This window comes from Chlamydotis macqueenii, chromosome W, assembly GCF_036417535.1.
Source record: "Chlamydotis macqueenii isolate bChlMac1 chromosome W, bChlMac1.mat, whole genome shotgun sequence".
In the NCBI taxonomy this organism is placed as follows: Eukaryota; Metazoa; Chordata; class Aves; order Otidiformes; family Otididae; genus Chlamydotis; species Chlamydotis macqueenii.
In genome coordinates, this window is record NC_141592.1 from 19,660,963 (window position 1) to 19,676,519 (window position 15,557).

Consider the following 15,557-nt stretch of genomic DNA (forward strand, 5'->3'; position numbering starts at 1 on the left):
GCCTCCTGGTGGTGGTTGTCAGGTGTCGTCGGGATGAAGGCAGGTGACTCTTCTCCGTCACCACTAGTAACCTTTTGTTCTTGCACAAACTCAGTTGTCCCTTGGCTTTTATTCAAGCTGCAGGGTCGGTTTTAGCTGGTTCTTGAAGCAACCCCCCTAGTCCTTACCAGGAACTGTCTTTCGTGAAGAATTGCAAGACTTTCTGCTTCGGATAGTTTGCACAATGGTTAGCAAATTGTTAAGCAAGTGGTTAGCAAAACATTAAGCACTATTTATCAACTTGATTCCTTAGTATGCCCAGCAATAATTAATGCCATATCTACTAAAATTTCATTAACTCCTTCTCTCATTTCCCCTTTGTCATTCTCGATGATGCACAGACTGCTCCCCTCCTCACACACCTCCTTCACCTGCTCCTCAGCGCCCAGACCAGAGGCCACAGTCCCCCCAGTCCCAGGGGGAGGCACTCCCTGGAGCTGAGGCCTGAATGGCTGCATCCTTCCTCCGGAGGTCTGTCACAGCGAGACCTCTGATGTGCCCAGGACAGTTGACAAAGTCATGCTGAGAATCATCCACTCTAGTGCCTGGGCAGCAGTGTTGTTCAGTCACACGCTGCCCTGAGCAGAATTTCTTGGCCCCTCTTGCCCCCGCTGCTGCAATGATGCTGCTATGATGGCTGAAACACCTGTGTGCTTCACTCTGGGCATCAGGCCCAGCGAGATGGAAGCCTGGCCTTCACTTCATCTCCAGGGATGCTGGCAGGAACAGAGGTGCAGGGGGAGGCTTGATACCTGGATGAGGGGATGTGAGGTTTCTGCCCCCACGTCCGCCCACCCCACGCCCTGAAGGTGCCGTCAGAATCTGGGGGCACCTCACCCCAGGGAGGGCATTTCGCTCACCCTGTTGCACTGCTCCTGCTGTGGAGTTGGGGACAGATGTGACACAGAGGCCTGTTGCCCTCGGTGGCACAGGAAGCTTGGGGATTTTTCCTTTCCATTAACCCCAGAGTGGGTCAGAGTGTGGGAGCAGTGCCTGCAGCAAGAGCCTCCTCCTGCCCCATTGTGCTCCAGAGACATGGAAGGGGCAGCCATGCAGCCCTATGTGCCAAAAGTGCCAACTTTCCCCATCTCAGGAGGATTCAAGCGCTGTTTTCTGCTAAGGGTGCCTGGGCACCCAGGCAACAACAGTGCTGTGCTTGTCATAGAGGCGTCATGGGAGGAGAGTGTCTCTCCTGCTGGCAGGCATCAAGGGGATGGACCTCAGCGGCAGAGCACCCGTCTCGCACGTGGGAGGTCCTGGGTCCCCGGCATCTCCAAGGGTGCTTTTCCCCTGACTCCCCAGCCTCAGGCGAGTACAGGCTGGAGCACTGGTCCTCTGCCGGCACTGTGGGCCTGCCCTGCCCAGCCAGGGCCTGGCTGTGGGGTGAGGAGGGCTGTGTGTGCCACCTCTGTTGAGTCCCCTCTCAGAAGAGAGGCAGGCAGCTGTGCTGGACCTGAGCTCAGGTCACCGCCCTGCACCACACACCCAACCCACCCGCCACCCAGGGACAATGCCTGGCAGCAGAGTGCCTGTGGGGACATCTCAGGGAGGGGACGGGTATCAGCAGCCCACTAGGAATCCTTTCTGGCTGCACTGAGACATGTGGTGTGAGGGTGCTGGTCCAGCCCAGGGACCAGGTGACCTTTGGGACCACAGCCACACAGCCCTGGTGGCTTTCTGGAGTAAGGGTCTGAGATTGTCCTGTCTCCAGGGGAAGATCCCACACTGGGTGGGAAGCAGCCGGCTGTGCCAGTGGTTAGGGCTGTATGAGCTGGATGAGCCTGCACAGAGCTGTGGGACTCCCAGGCGGAGGGAGGAGCAACATCTCTTACCCTGACCCTGCTCCGGGTCCTTTTTCCTCTGCCATCACCACTGGCTTGAGCAGAGCTTCAGCTCAGGGAACCCGCAGCTGCTGAGGTCAGGCACAGCCCTGCAGAGGTGGGACTAGTGGAGCTGGCTCCTGGGGTGGTTGTGTCTCCGTCCACCCCATGTCAGTGGGAAGAGGGAGGCAGAGGCCTGTCCAAAGCCCTGCACATGTAGGAAAGGCCAGGAGATGGTGCCTCTGCTGCTGCCCTGGCAAAAACTTCCAGAGCCAAAATGGAGTGTGAGACACAGCCTTTCACTGCAGAGTGCCCAGACCCCGGAACAGCGAGCCCAAATTCAGAGAAATGAGGTATAAATGTGAAGTAAAGAAGAAGGGGAGTGGAGATGGTATCTTCTGAACACAGGACAGCGGGTGCCTCTGGCCAGTATGGACGCTGGCCCGTGGACTCAAGGCAGCACAGGCAGGGACCAGAGAGAGGAGCCCAGCATCTGTCCCATGCCACCTCCCCGCCAGCTCTGGCTTTCCCCTGCTGTAATATTTCTCCCTTACTCTGACACCAAGCAGAATTTTGCCTGCTCCTCCTCAGGGAGATGAGCCACAGGCCTGAGTGTGTGTGAGGGGGCAGCAGAGCAGAGCAGAAAGAGCCCATGTGAGGGCATTTTGGGGCCTGAACAGTTCAGCCCTGCAGGTTTGGTCCATTCTCTGCAGCAATGCAGGATCTTCACTCTGCCCCAGATCTGTGCTTGCTCCTGCAGCTCCCAGGGATCTGCCTGAGGGACGTGGCAGTGAGACCCCACCCCTCTGCACTGCTGCCCCACGCTGGACACAGCACACCTGTGGAAAGCCCACGGGAGAGTGGTGTTCCCAGGGCAAGAACTCCAAGGTGGTGTGTGACACACAGGGGCACTGCAATCGCAGCCGCCATCCCCGGGAAACTCCCATGGGGACAGGCCCCAGCTCTGCATCTCCACAGGGAGAGATGAGCCCAGGGATGGGGACGGAGGGATGGGCTCCAGGGCCAGGGCTTTCCAGTACGAAGTCTACAGGGACCAAGGCAGATGGGTATGTGAGTCTGGGCTCCTCCGAGACCCCCCAGAACAACTCCAGGGGTGGCGGAGCTCACAGAAGGGAATGGTGCAAGACTGTTGTGGGAGAGGCTCCCACGTTGGTGACAGCCGCCTCCTCTGCTCTTCTGCTCTCGGGCCATATCACGCTGTGTGCAGGCCTGCCCAGAGGTGGCTGCTCCCTGCATGAAGCCCTGACGTGGACACCCAACACACCTTCCAGGCTGCAGCAGAGAGGCCCACTGGGGAAGAGCTGGAGGGGTGTGGAGACCCACCAGTGAGAGCAGGGAGGGCAGTTTGGGCTCAAGGTTCTTTGTTTCCGTCAAACTATTCTCCTCACCCGGCTCCTGTGTGAGTTGTTTCTCTGCTCATGGAGCTGGGGCAGATGACAGTTTCAGCCCAGGGAGAGGAACTCTGTCTCAGATCTCAGCAGTGCCTGCTTTAAGGAAGGGACACAAAATATCCTCTGCTGTTGAAATGCGTCCATGTAAGGCAACAGGAAGAGCCCATGGAGACTGGGGTCCTGGCACAGCCAGCGAAGGGGCAACCCCAGCCCTGTGTGCCCCAGTGAATGGGTCTGTACCTTGTGCCAGGGCAGCGGGAAGCAGAGTTGTCTTCTAACCACTGCGGGAGGTGATCCGCATGCTGTGATGCGACGTAATCCATCTGGCACCTGGGTCTGGCTGGCGTGTTCAAGGCACCACGGCCACCTTGGGACTCACTTCTGTGGGACCACAGCCCAAGGCTCAGCTCAAGGTGGCAGCTCTGTTGGGGCCTCTGTGCTGTGGGACCAGTGTGGCCCGGGCAGGGCCTGGTGTCAGGGACTGAAAGAGTTAACGTCTCAAACAATGCTGTGGCTGTGGCACAGGGTGCAGTCTGCACAGGGGAGGTGGGGGCCACGTGGGGGATGTGCAGCTCCCCAGGCCCCTGGTAACGACTTGCCAAATATGGCCAGGGGTCACACAGAGGTCATCTGAGGAGGGGGCTTCCAACCACCCCTCACATTTAGCACCTGCTTGGTGCCTACACAGAGGACTCAGAGCTCTCTGGAACCGGACCATATCCGTCTGCAAGGGGCAGAACCAGAGGCGGGGATGAGACTATAACAGACACTCCTCAGGGAGCCGCAGGGCGAGCCCCACACCGGCAGCCCATCACGGCTGCCTGACACCGCGCCCCTGCCACCAGAAGCCGCACACCCGCCACCCCACCGGAAGATTTGCGTGCCCACCCGTCATCGTCGTCGCTGGATCCAAGGGTGGTGATAGCTCTTTCCCTTTTTTCCTCTTTCTCTTTTCTGTTTTCCTTTTCCTTCTTAAAAATATTCCGGTAAGAGCCCCAGCTATCAACCCCCTTTACGCTTTCCAAGTTTTCAAAGTTAAGTCATTCCCCTGAATGTTAAATAAAATCCTAAATCGATCGTTTGGTGTCGTTTCACCTTAATTTAGTCCAAGGGAATCACAAACCTGCTACGGCTCCGGGCCGTAACACCTGGGGAAAAGAGCAACTGGGAAACCCTGGGGTGAGGAGATGGGCGATCTGGCTGGGGTGCATCCCAGAACAAAGCAGAGAGCCATTTGTGCTGGAAGCTGTGGCTGGCAGCATGGAATATTCCGCAGGGATCATGGGCTCCGGCAGCCCCACAGCCTGACCCCGAGACTGCTGTCCTCGGGAGGTACCCCTTCCCCACAGCCGTGTCTTTGTGCTCTGTCAGCCTGAGGGAGACACCTTGGCACCCGGGCAGGCAACCCTGGCTCCAGCTCAAACCCCAAAGCCTTTTAATGAGAACAAATATGGAGGAAAGGTGTGAGAGCAGGGGAATCAGAGCAGAGGAAATACCCGGCTGTTGGTGGGAAAGTGGAGATGGTTCCCTGGTGCTCATGGTTCTCCCAGCTGCACAGACCTCTTCTCCCTCCTGGCTGCACCCAGCCCAAGGGCAGGAACAGGCTCTGCTGGGCCAGGGCTCAGGGACGGTTGTGCGCTGAGCTCTGCTGTCACAGCCTTTGTGTCCTCAGGGGGATGCGCCAGAGACACCTCTTCAGCATTGTCATAGCCTGTGCTCTCTGGGGGCAGGGACCAGGCATCTCCCTCAGCTCCAGCGGCCCCAGTGCGTCTCTGGGAGTGGCGGTTTGCCCCTGCAAGCAGCAAGGTAGGCCATTGCATGTTTGTCCCATGGGGTGCCCCTCCTGGTCTGTACATCACCTTCCTCCCTTCTCCTCACCAGACCTGAGATGTTCAGCTCCCTTCTCCTGCCCGCGGTCCCCCCAAGGAAAACTCCCAGTGCAAGTTCCCCCATCCCAGGATTTGGGGCTCTCAGTATGGCAGCAATCCATCCGGCACCAGGGACGGCACCCCAGGAAGCGGCAGCTCTCTCTTTCCCTCTCACCTCCAGATGCATCCCTGGGCCCTGCTGCCATGGGCATTTCCCAGTCTCCCTGCCCAGACACAGGATCCTCCCCAGGGTCAGGAATCTCCCTGGCATCATCATAGCCATCTGCTGGGTCACCTCTGGGCATGACAGGGGCGTCTGAAAAGACAGGGGAGTTGGTGGCAGTGAGCAGAGGGTGGGAAGTTGTGCATGGACATGGGGCTCAGACACTGGTGTTGGCAGCAGCAGCAGCAGGGCGGGAGGAGACCCCTCATGTCCTCTCCAACTCGAACAGTGACACTCAGAGACATTGCTGTCCATCACACATCTGCAGGGAGGAGAGATCAACCCCTTCCTGCCCCCCATTACCTGGTGCTGATCCCAGATCATCCTCCTCCTTGCTGTCCCGGGGTAGGGCTGCAGCTTGGTCAGGGACCCCCTCCGAATAGGAGCCTGGAGAGCCTGCAGCGGGTGTTCCTGGGGTAAGCCCTGCTGACTCAGCTTGTGGTCAGCTCTGCTGGGGACAGGGGACCCACAGACCCAGGGCTGAGTGGGGAGGAGGGCTCAGGATGTACCCTGCTCCCCTGGGACAAACCCCTGTCTCAAAGGGGCTCCCAGAGATGCCCCAGCACAGCCCCTTCCCTCAGCCCTCAGCTGTCAGATGGGATGTAGGGGCAGGCAGGGAGGCTGGGATGGGCAGATCCATTAGGGAGGAAGCTTCTCTCCTGGGTCCAGGACCTGGTTGCTTTCCCCAAAGACCCCGCAGCCCCAGCACTGCAGGGACCATGGGCAAGGGGTCTGCAGGGGGTCAGCCCTGGGAAGGGGCCAGAGGAAAGAGCCCTGCAGATGTGCTCCCCACAAGGGATGCATACCCACCTGTGCTGCCGAACGTCACCTGCTTCTCCCACGCTGGGCTGTAGCCAATCTCCTCATTCACGGCCTCAGGGAAGGGCTCCCAGGCTCTCTGGGAGCCTGAGGACAGAGGCAGGGCTGGTTCAGGGACAGCTAGAGAGGGAATGGGAATCCGCTCTGCTCCCCCAGCCCTGTTCCCCTGGGCCAGCACAGGGCTGACCCCACAGCACAAACTCACTGCGCTGTCCAGTCACCGCTGCCACTTCCTCAGTGAGGGCCGAGTCCCCACGGAGAAGGTCTGCGGCAGCTACAATCTCACACCATCCCCTCAGAGACAGCCCTTGTGCCCCTCTGGCCAGGCAGTCAATGGGGCAGCGCATGGGACAGCAAGCAGCACACAGTCTTGTCCCCCCCAGCTCTGCCTGTGCCCCTCGCTGACACCGACAGCACCCCTTGCGCTGCCAGGAGACACATTCCCCTGTGCCCACGGGAGAGGACTCACCTCTGTGCCCAGCCCTGGTGCTTCGCACTTGCCCGACCAGGAGGGCCAGGAGCAGGCAGAGCAGGGCTCTCAGGATGATGCAGATGATGACGGGCAATGAGACGCTCCCACTGCCAGTCAGGCAGCCACGCGTGGGATCTGCATAACGAGAACACAGAAAGGGCAGCACCAGGCCTGCGAGAGCTGGGACACCCCACTCCTGACCCCCATTACTCCCGGGATGGGGGACGTCGGTCCGTGGGTGATGGGGAAGCTCCCACCCTGCTGGGTAAATGACAGCCTCCCCAACTCTCCCCATGGCTGCCCCAGCAAGGAGCCCCCTCCCTCCAGCTGCAGGTGACAGCCTGGCTCCACAAAGACTCGGCACTGGCAAGGAGGACACGTTACCTGCTCGAGGGGTTGGTGCTGTCGCCCTGGCTGCAGCTGTAGGGAGAAAGGAGAGCTGAGCTGAGAGGGTAGCAGGGAGTGCGTGTCACATGCAGACGTCCCTGACACAGCCCACCCAAACTGCCCCTTTTGCAGAGCTGGTCAATGTGGCTGGGGCAGAGCTCTGGGCCCTGCTCTGGGCCATGGGTAGGATGGCACAGGCAGCCCAGGAGGCGTCCCTGGGCAGAGGCCAAGGGACATTCAGCCTCATGGAAGCTGCTCCCCATTTGGCACCAAGTTCCCACGCTCTGCAGGGATGGCATGGTTCTCAGGAGCTCTGAGGGCGTGCTGGGACCCAGCGGGGAAAACATCTTCCCCAGCTCCTTGCCAGCACCCCTGTGAGTGGTTCCAACCTCTCCACTCACCTGAACAGCGCACGGAAGCATCTTTCTTATGCCGACAGGCACCGCTGTCCCCAGGCTGCGCACAGCAGTCCTGCAGAGATGGCTCTGTCCCCCGGCACTCCGCCTGCTCCAGCCAAATGGGGCCCGTCCCCTCCCCAAACGCAGCCTCACCCAGGGCAGACACCGCAGGGCCACAGCCCAGCTGCCTGCATGCCACCTCAGCATCCTGCATGTCCCAGGAGGCGTCGCACACTGTCCTCCAGGAGCCGCAGTGCCAGACCTCCACTCTGCCCGAGCACCCGTTCTCACCTCCCACGGCATGAATCTTCTCCCTGGCTGGAGAAGGCAGACACCTCCCAGGGCACTGGGACAGCAGGCAGAGCCCCGCCAGGTGAGAGGGGCACACAGAAGCAGCTACCTGTGCAACTCAAGGCGTTTGGGCACATAGCCCCCAGGGCCAGAGGCGTTTCTTGCTGTCTCCCTGTAGAAGGAAATGCCTTGGTGAAGGGGCTGCTGAAGGGCTTCGTGCAGCAGAGAATGGGGCCGAGCTCTGCTGGTGCCTCCCTGCGCCACCTCACTCACCGCAGCAGCTGAACCCCAGCCATTCAGGGGACACATACGGCAATGTGGGGGACCCTGACTGCTCAGCCCCAAAGGGACCCTGGCTGACAGAGCAGCAGGAAGCTGTCCGTGAAACGGCCACACCTCAGAGCCCTGGCTGGTCTCTTCTGAGACTTTGCCTGGAGACACCCGTGCCTCCCCTGCACCAAACTGGGAACCTGGCTGGCAACTGCTGGTGAACGTGTGGGGCTCTGAGACCTGAAGTCCCGTTTTTGCTACCAGCAGCAAAGGGTCCTGCACGGAAAGGAAAAGCCCCTGCAGGCCCTGTCTGTGCAGTTGAGGGTTTCAAGCAGGTGGCAGGAGCTGGGTAGACGCTGGTGCCCCTGTAGCTCAGAATTACCATTGCAGGTAATGTGGGTCTCCTCTCGCAGGTCATCACACGACTGTGGGTTCCAGGGAGCAGAGGGACACTGCCAGAAGGAGCTGTTTCTCTCCCCACATTCCACAAGATCCAGCCAGGTGGGGCCAGACACTCTGCCAGAGGTCAAGGGTGTTTCCAGGGAGCCTCCGTCCCCACAGCCCGGCTCCTTGCACGTCAGTGACACCGTTTTGAGAGGCATTGAGTTGGAGCAAACACTGCCCCATGTCTCGTTATAGAAAACCTGCAGGCGCCCAGAGCAGTTGGTGCTGTTCTCCAGCCTCAGGTCCACGAACTCTGGGAGGAAAGGCCCCAAAGGGGAACAGATTGGTCCAGGGCTATGGGAGCAGGGATGCCCTGCAACACCCAGGCCCACAGGAAGGTAAAGGAATGGCCAACAAGTCCCCCTTGTAAGCACTGGTGGAGAAAAGTCCCTGATGGACAGACACCCCTGCCCTTCCCGCTCTCCCCTGGGGACAGCTGAGCTCCCTACAGACCCCCAGTGGGAATGAGGGGACCCATGTGTGGGCATCCCTGGGATGGGCTTGGGCAGGCTCAGAGGCAGCCAGGAACAGCCTCATCTCAGCATCCCTGGGCACGCAGCTCCCACCACCGTTCCCAGCACAGACCTGAGCAGACGACACCTGCATCCTCTTTGTGTGCGCAGTTGTGCTGCCCCCAGGACCCTGACGGGCAGTCCCAGAGAGCAGCTTCAGCCCTGGAGCAGTTCACACCGTCCAGCCAGATCTGCCCGGAGCCTTCCCCGAACCGAGCAGAGCCAACTGCCTCCACCGCCCCTCCGCAGCCCAGCTGCTGGCAAACGACGGCAGTGTCGGGCAGGTCCCAGCCGTCATCGCAGACGGTCCCCCAGCTGCCCTGGTAGTAGATCTCCACTCTCCCAGCACAGTGCCCGGACCCATTCACCAGCCAGAGCTGCCGGCTCCCTGCAGCAGGAAGAAACATCAGCTGCCATCAGGGGCCGGCTGCCCACCCAGCCCAAAGCCTGGAGGGGCCAATGCAGTGCCACTCACCCCAGCAAACAACCCCCACATCCTCTGCAATCCCTGCCGCCAGTGCGCTCTTGGGCAGGGAGGTGTTGCAGAGGCTCAGGTTGGCCTCGTGCCCTGCACACCGCACTCCTTGCAGCCCCACAGGACCGGTCCCTCTCTGAGCCTTTGAGGGGTTGTAGGCTTTTTCTGCCTCTTCGCACTGCAGCTGGCGGCACACCACGCTGGCCTCCTGCGTGTCCCACTGGTCATCCAGGGCTCTGCCCCACGTCCCGCGCTGGAAGATCTCCACTCGCCCATTGCACCGGCTCCCTCCGGCCACCAACCGCAGCGACATGGAGGCAGCTGGGCCTGGGTAGAGCAGCCGTGCCCCAGCCCTTGTCAGCACCGGAGAGCCCAAAACCCGCAGCACCTCTACAGGCTCTGGCCCCCTCATGGTGCAATGGTGCTCGTCTGCCTGACCCCAGCCCTCTGCGCTGAGCTTCAGGAGCAGGTTCCCACAGGATTATTTCCCAGTCCTGAGCCTTCCCAAGACGCTGTCTCTGGTCTTGGTGAGGCAGAGCCACCCAACACGTCCCTCCTGTGGCACCCGCAGGAGGGAACAGCAGCCGGTACATGTGCCCTACAGCCACCCCAGCAACTCCCAGTGGGTGCTAATGGCACAAACAGACCAGGGATCCCCTGCCACTCCTCATCATTACAGCACGTGGGGGCTCGCTACACTCTCAAACCCCCATCCATAGGCACTGCTCAAACTGCTGCATCTCCATAGGTCCTGGGCTGCCCAGCACCAGAAGCTCATGTCCACTCTGCATCTGACCCCTCAACTCATCTGCAGCTGCCGGGGGCACCTGCGCAGCCCCTCTGGGTGTGGGATTGGGCTCTGCGGTTCTCACTGTGGAGCTGGGACAGGGCTGTCTGCAGCCAGACAGATGGAGCTGAGCCCCACAGAACCGTCCCTGGCCCATCGTGCAGCAGTACAGAAAAAAGCCCAGGCCTGGCGGTGGTCCCAGGGCCTGGGCTGCTGCCCTGGGGGCTACAGGCATCTGTCCCCATTCAGTCTTCATCTGTCCACATCAGAGCAGCCAGTCTGAGCAGGAAAAGCTCTTGAGATCGCTCCTGACAAAGCACATTTATGCAGGGAGAAATGCAGCCGGGAGTTGCCATGGGGTCCCCCGCTTTGGGTGGCCATGTCACACCTAAGGGGAAAATTGAGTTAATTCGGTGTTTCCCCAGCACTTACCTGAGCAAATGACAGCAGCATAGTTCTCATGGGAGCACGGCAAGGCACCCAGGGCAGTCACTGGGCACTGTCCCAGGTGGGCTTCAGTTCCATTTCAGTGGAATGAGTCTCTCCAGATGGGGCTGGTGCCGTTCCCAAAATGCCCTCCTCTTGGAATGGACTCAGCAGACCCGCAGCCAAGGTGACGACAGAGAACATGGGCGTCCAAGAGATCCCAGTGGGTGGCACAGAGGGTGCCCCAGGTCCCCAGCACCTGGACCTCCACCCTCCCTTCACACGCTGTGCTGCCATTCAGGAGCCTGAACCCTGTGTACTCTGGGGGCAGAGAAAGATGAGAGAGGGTGCATTGGTGCTTTGTACCCTCTGTAGCTGGAGGGGAGGCCAGAGGGACACCATTCCTTTCTCCTCCTTCTGTAGACAACCACATTACCCCTCCTGTCTTCACGCCCAGCACAGCACAGTCCCCGCCCTGCTCCCCTATCCCCAGCGCAGCACCAGTGTTCAGCACCACCCTGAGTCCTTACGTGTGCAGGTCACACCAACATCATTAGCGTGGGTGCAAGGCTGGTCCCTGGGGGCTCCCCTGGGGCAGAAGACAAGAAGGGATTCATTCCCCACACACTGCAGCTCTTGGTCCCAGATGGCACCAACACCTTCTCCAAAGTGAGCTGCCCCAGGGATGGCCAGGGCTGCACCACACTGCAGCTCCCCACAGACCATGTCAGCAGCTTTGGGACCAAAGTCTGAGTCACAGACAGTTTTCCACTGGCTCCCATCATGGATCTCCACATGTCCTGAGCAGGGGCTGTCCCCACCAACCAGCTGGACAAATCCTGGAGAAACCAAAGACCTCTGCAAGTTCCCACAGCCCTCTGGCAGTGACATGCCCATGTCTCACCTCATCTCTAAGGCGGCTGCAGGCAAAGAGCCCCACAACCATCCCAGCAGCTCCCAGGGGGTGCTAATGGCACAAACACTCCAGGGACCTGCTGCTGCTCCTCATGCATCATGAGAGCACTCAGGGGCTTGCTGTGCTCCCAAGCCCCCAGCTGTAGGCACTGCTCAGACAAACTGCTGCTGCCCCATAGACGCTGGGCTGCCCAGCACCAGCCCCAGGACCTGCAGTGGCCATAGAACTTGAGCCCAGGGAGATGGGCCCAGGCACTATGGCCCCCTGTGGGGTAACGTTAGAAGGGATGCACGTACGCTGGAGGGGCAGTCCGTGGCGACTCACGCACTGGACGCGGATGAATCCATCAGTGCAGGGGTTAGGTGTGTCCATGTACGTGGTGGGCACGGATAAGTCCAGGAGTGCAGGGGACAGGTGCATCCACGTACGTGGTAGGCATGGATAAGTCCATGAGTGTAGGGGTAGGTGCGTGGCGGGCATGGATGGGTCTATGGGTGCAGGGGGGCGGGTGCATTCACGTGCATAGCGGGTGTACGGGTATTTAACCCTGTGTTGCGCAGCATTAAATTGAAGGCTTGGCTTGACGGTATCCGTGTGATGCCCTGCTTTCCCCGGAGCGGGGCTCCGGTGCGTGCGGGGTAGGTTAGCTGGCAAGAGAAGCCTGTAGCCCCCTGATACCTGCTGTGCCCTCCGAGCTCAGGGCCAGGCTGAGGAAACACTTGGTGCTGCCAGGAATGCACCGCATTACTTGAGGTTCCTGGGCCGTTGGGGCATCCCTGTTAGATGGGACATGTCACAGGGCAAAGGCACGGCAAGGGTGCCCCCAGCTCCAGTGCCTGCCTGGGAAGGGGGTCGTCACCCAGGACCAGCGTACGCTGCCAGGTGTGCACAACCCCAGCAGGATTTCAGGCAGAGGGCAGCAGAGCAGGCAAAGGAGCAGCCTGGGGCTGACACAAACTTCCAGGGCAAGGACAGGCCCTGAGGACAGCAAGCACGTCCTGGCAAAGCCCCTGTGGTGCAGGGCAGGCAGGGAGTGGGGCAGGCACGAGACGCTGGGCAGCAGGTCAGCCCTGTCTGCACAGGACCATGTCCCTGTGGGCTGGCTCTCATGGAGCGAGAGCTTTCTCATGGAAGAGGAATGAGGGGCCAACCTGACACCCTGCCCCTCCGCCCAACACCTGTTCTTCCCTCTGAACATCCCCTTTGCTTAGGCCCATGGACTTGTGTCTGCCAGGGGGCACAACCCAAAAGTCCCTGCCCCCCTCACATCCATTCCTGGGGATGTGAGTGGTTGCATGAGCTGCTCTTGGTGCCTCTGACATGGTGGGCCTGGTCCTCAGTGCTGCCAGAAATGTTCTGGGTGAACCAGAGGAGAGAGGTGGGAACCAACAGACACCCTAGGGCTGGGCAGGAGGATTAATCTGAGCCACCTCAGGGTCCAGGCATGCAACAGGCACTCTGAGGTGGGCTCCCACCGGGCTTTCCCCAGGGACCAGGGACACCAGCAATGACAGTCCTAGCTTGGCAGTGTGACCACACACACTGGACCCTGCTCTGGTGCACGCTCAGTGCTCTCTGAGGACACAGCCAGGTCCCTTCCCTTATTCTGTCCACAAAGGTGGAGAACAGGCTCACCTCTTACCTGAACACGTCACTCCAGCGTCCATACTGTGGTCACAGTACTGTATATACTGTTCTTTTTGTGTGCAGTCAGACAGGGCAGACTCGGTGCCATCACAATCAAACCCAGATGTCCAAATGGGGCCAGATCCTGGCCCAAAGTATGCTTCCCGATGAGCTTGAAGAGCAGATCCACAGCCCAGCTGCTTACAAACCACTGCAGCATCCTTCATGTCCCAGAACACAGGACACACGGTCCCCCACCGGCCCTGGTGCTTCACCTCCACTCTCCCAGCACATCGGCTGCCACCATCCTCCAGCCTCACCTCTGCAGCCCCTTCAAACACCAACACAGGAATGGTCAGCGGAGTGCCAAGGCCCAGAACACAGCTCTGGGAGTCCTCCCTGCCTGGGCTGAGTCACAGGCCCTGGGGTGGGACCTTCTCCTCTCTGAGTTGTCTCTGCGAAAGTGTGTGTATCCCTCCTCTCCCCAAGGTCTCTGCAAGCTGGGACACCCAACACCAGCCCTGCTGTGCCATTAACTGCCCCACAGCCCTTAGCACCCCCCCATTCCAACAGCCCCTGCCCATACCCACCCACACACTATCCCCCCAGTCCTGCACAGGACACCCACTCCTCTGCAGACAAAAACACCCTGAACAGCCCCACGCCCCCAGGCTCACAGCTTCCCCTGACCACTACCTGCCCTGACATCACCCACACCCTCCCCAGGGCTTTCCATGTCCACTGAGAGGATCCCGAGGATCCCTCCAACCCATGTCCCCTCCTCGACCCTGGAGTCAGCTCAGCCCTGTGCTTGGCTGGGGCCCCCAGGAAGGAAACTCCTCTGCCACCTGTGGGTGCAGACAGCCCAGTCCCTCTGTCGCTGTGGAGCACAAAATGCCTTCCCGCGGCTGGGGCTCCCTTGGGCCCTGGGGACAGCGAGCAGCACACAAACCCTCTGGGGCACCCCAGAGATTTGCTGTGCCCTAGTCCTTGCTGAGAGCAGCCATCACCAGCTGGCCCCTGCCAGCCTCAGGGGCACAGCACTGGGAAACAAGGCCTCCCAAAATGGTACCAAGGATGGGGTGTCAGGCATGGGCTGCCATAAACACAGCGAGGCACAGGGAGAGCCAGAAGGTGCATGGACCAGAGCACCTTCTGACCCTCATCTCAATGGCACCCGCAAAGAAACCCCATTCCCAAAGGGATCCCAGTGACCCCACTGGTGCCCACTGGCCTGGGCTGTGAGAGAAGAGAACTGGCACTCACCCCTGCACAGCTGCATGCAGAGGAGCAGCCACAGCACCTGAGGAGACAGCAGTCCCTCTGTCCCCATCCTGAGGCTCCTGCCCTGATGGCACAGCCCTGCTACACACTGCTCCCTGTCACGGCTCACGGGCACTCACAGGGACAACGACGATGAGAGGGTGATATATCTCTACAGATGCCGACCCAGCTGCAGGAGGAGCCAATCAAAGCAGCAGCACCTTTTTAGACATTATCGGGAGCTATCTCCTCTCCGACACAGCCCAGTCCTCCAATGAACTTCTCCAGCGCCGTTCATGACCATATTTGAGGGACACATATGTGTCATGGGTGTCATGGTCACTGTGGTGGGGGATCGTCACGGGACAAGCTGGGTGTGGAGGGGAACCGGGTCTGTCACCCCTTGCACCCTGCTGTGGGGACTGGGAGCACTGAGCATCTCCTGCCCTGGGCTCTTCCAAGAAGCCAGGAGGCAAGTGTCCAGCTGCACCCAAACCATGGGAACCATGGAGCTGGGACTGCACCAGAGTCTGTGTCAGGATGGGAAGGAAACAGCCCCTGGCCCTGCTACAGACCTTGCTGCGCTGGGAGCAGCAGCTGGGAAAAGTCTTTGGCCAGGGGAAGAGCTCCATCCCAGGAATGCTGGCTCGCCTGTCCCTCCCCTGAGTGTCCCAGGGTGGGTCCCTGCAGGAGCCGGATCTGGGACATGTCCCTGCCCCGGCAGCAGATGTGCAGCCCGGAGGCTCAGACGTGTCCCTGACTCTCAGCATGTCACTGAGGGGCCGTTATTCCCTGCGGGGGGATTAGGAGCTGGAGCCTGCAGGTGCACAAACCACAGCCCACGTGACCTCGCAGCGCTCACCGTGATCCCCCTGCAGCGCCCGGGCAGGAAGTCTGTGGTTTCCTCCTGGCACCCTGCCCCGGCACATCCCTGCCATGACCCCGAGCCACCCCCACCCCAACTGCTCCAGCCAGGGCTGCAGGGGCTGCTCCTTCGGCCTCGCAGACGTGGGGCCGGGCAGCTCCCCCTCCCCGTGATGTCCCTCTGATGCACACGGCTGCCCTGCTACCAGCCCCTTGGCCATGAGGTGCCACCGGTGACGTGACCT

General features: G+C 60.5%; 1 pseudogene; it reads right to left on the reverse strand.

The window, feature by feature from the left end:
• Positions 1 to 3,951: 3,951 nt before the first annotated feature.
• On the reverse strand, positions 3,952 to 14,518 carry LOC147596614 (antigen WC1.1-like; annotated as a pseudogene).
• Positions 14,519 to 15,557: the final 1,039 nt, after the last annotated feature.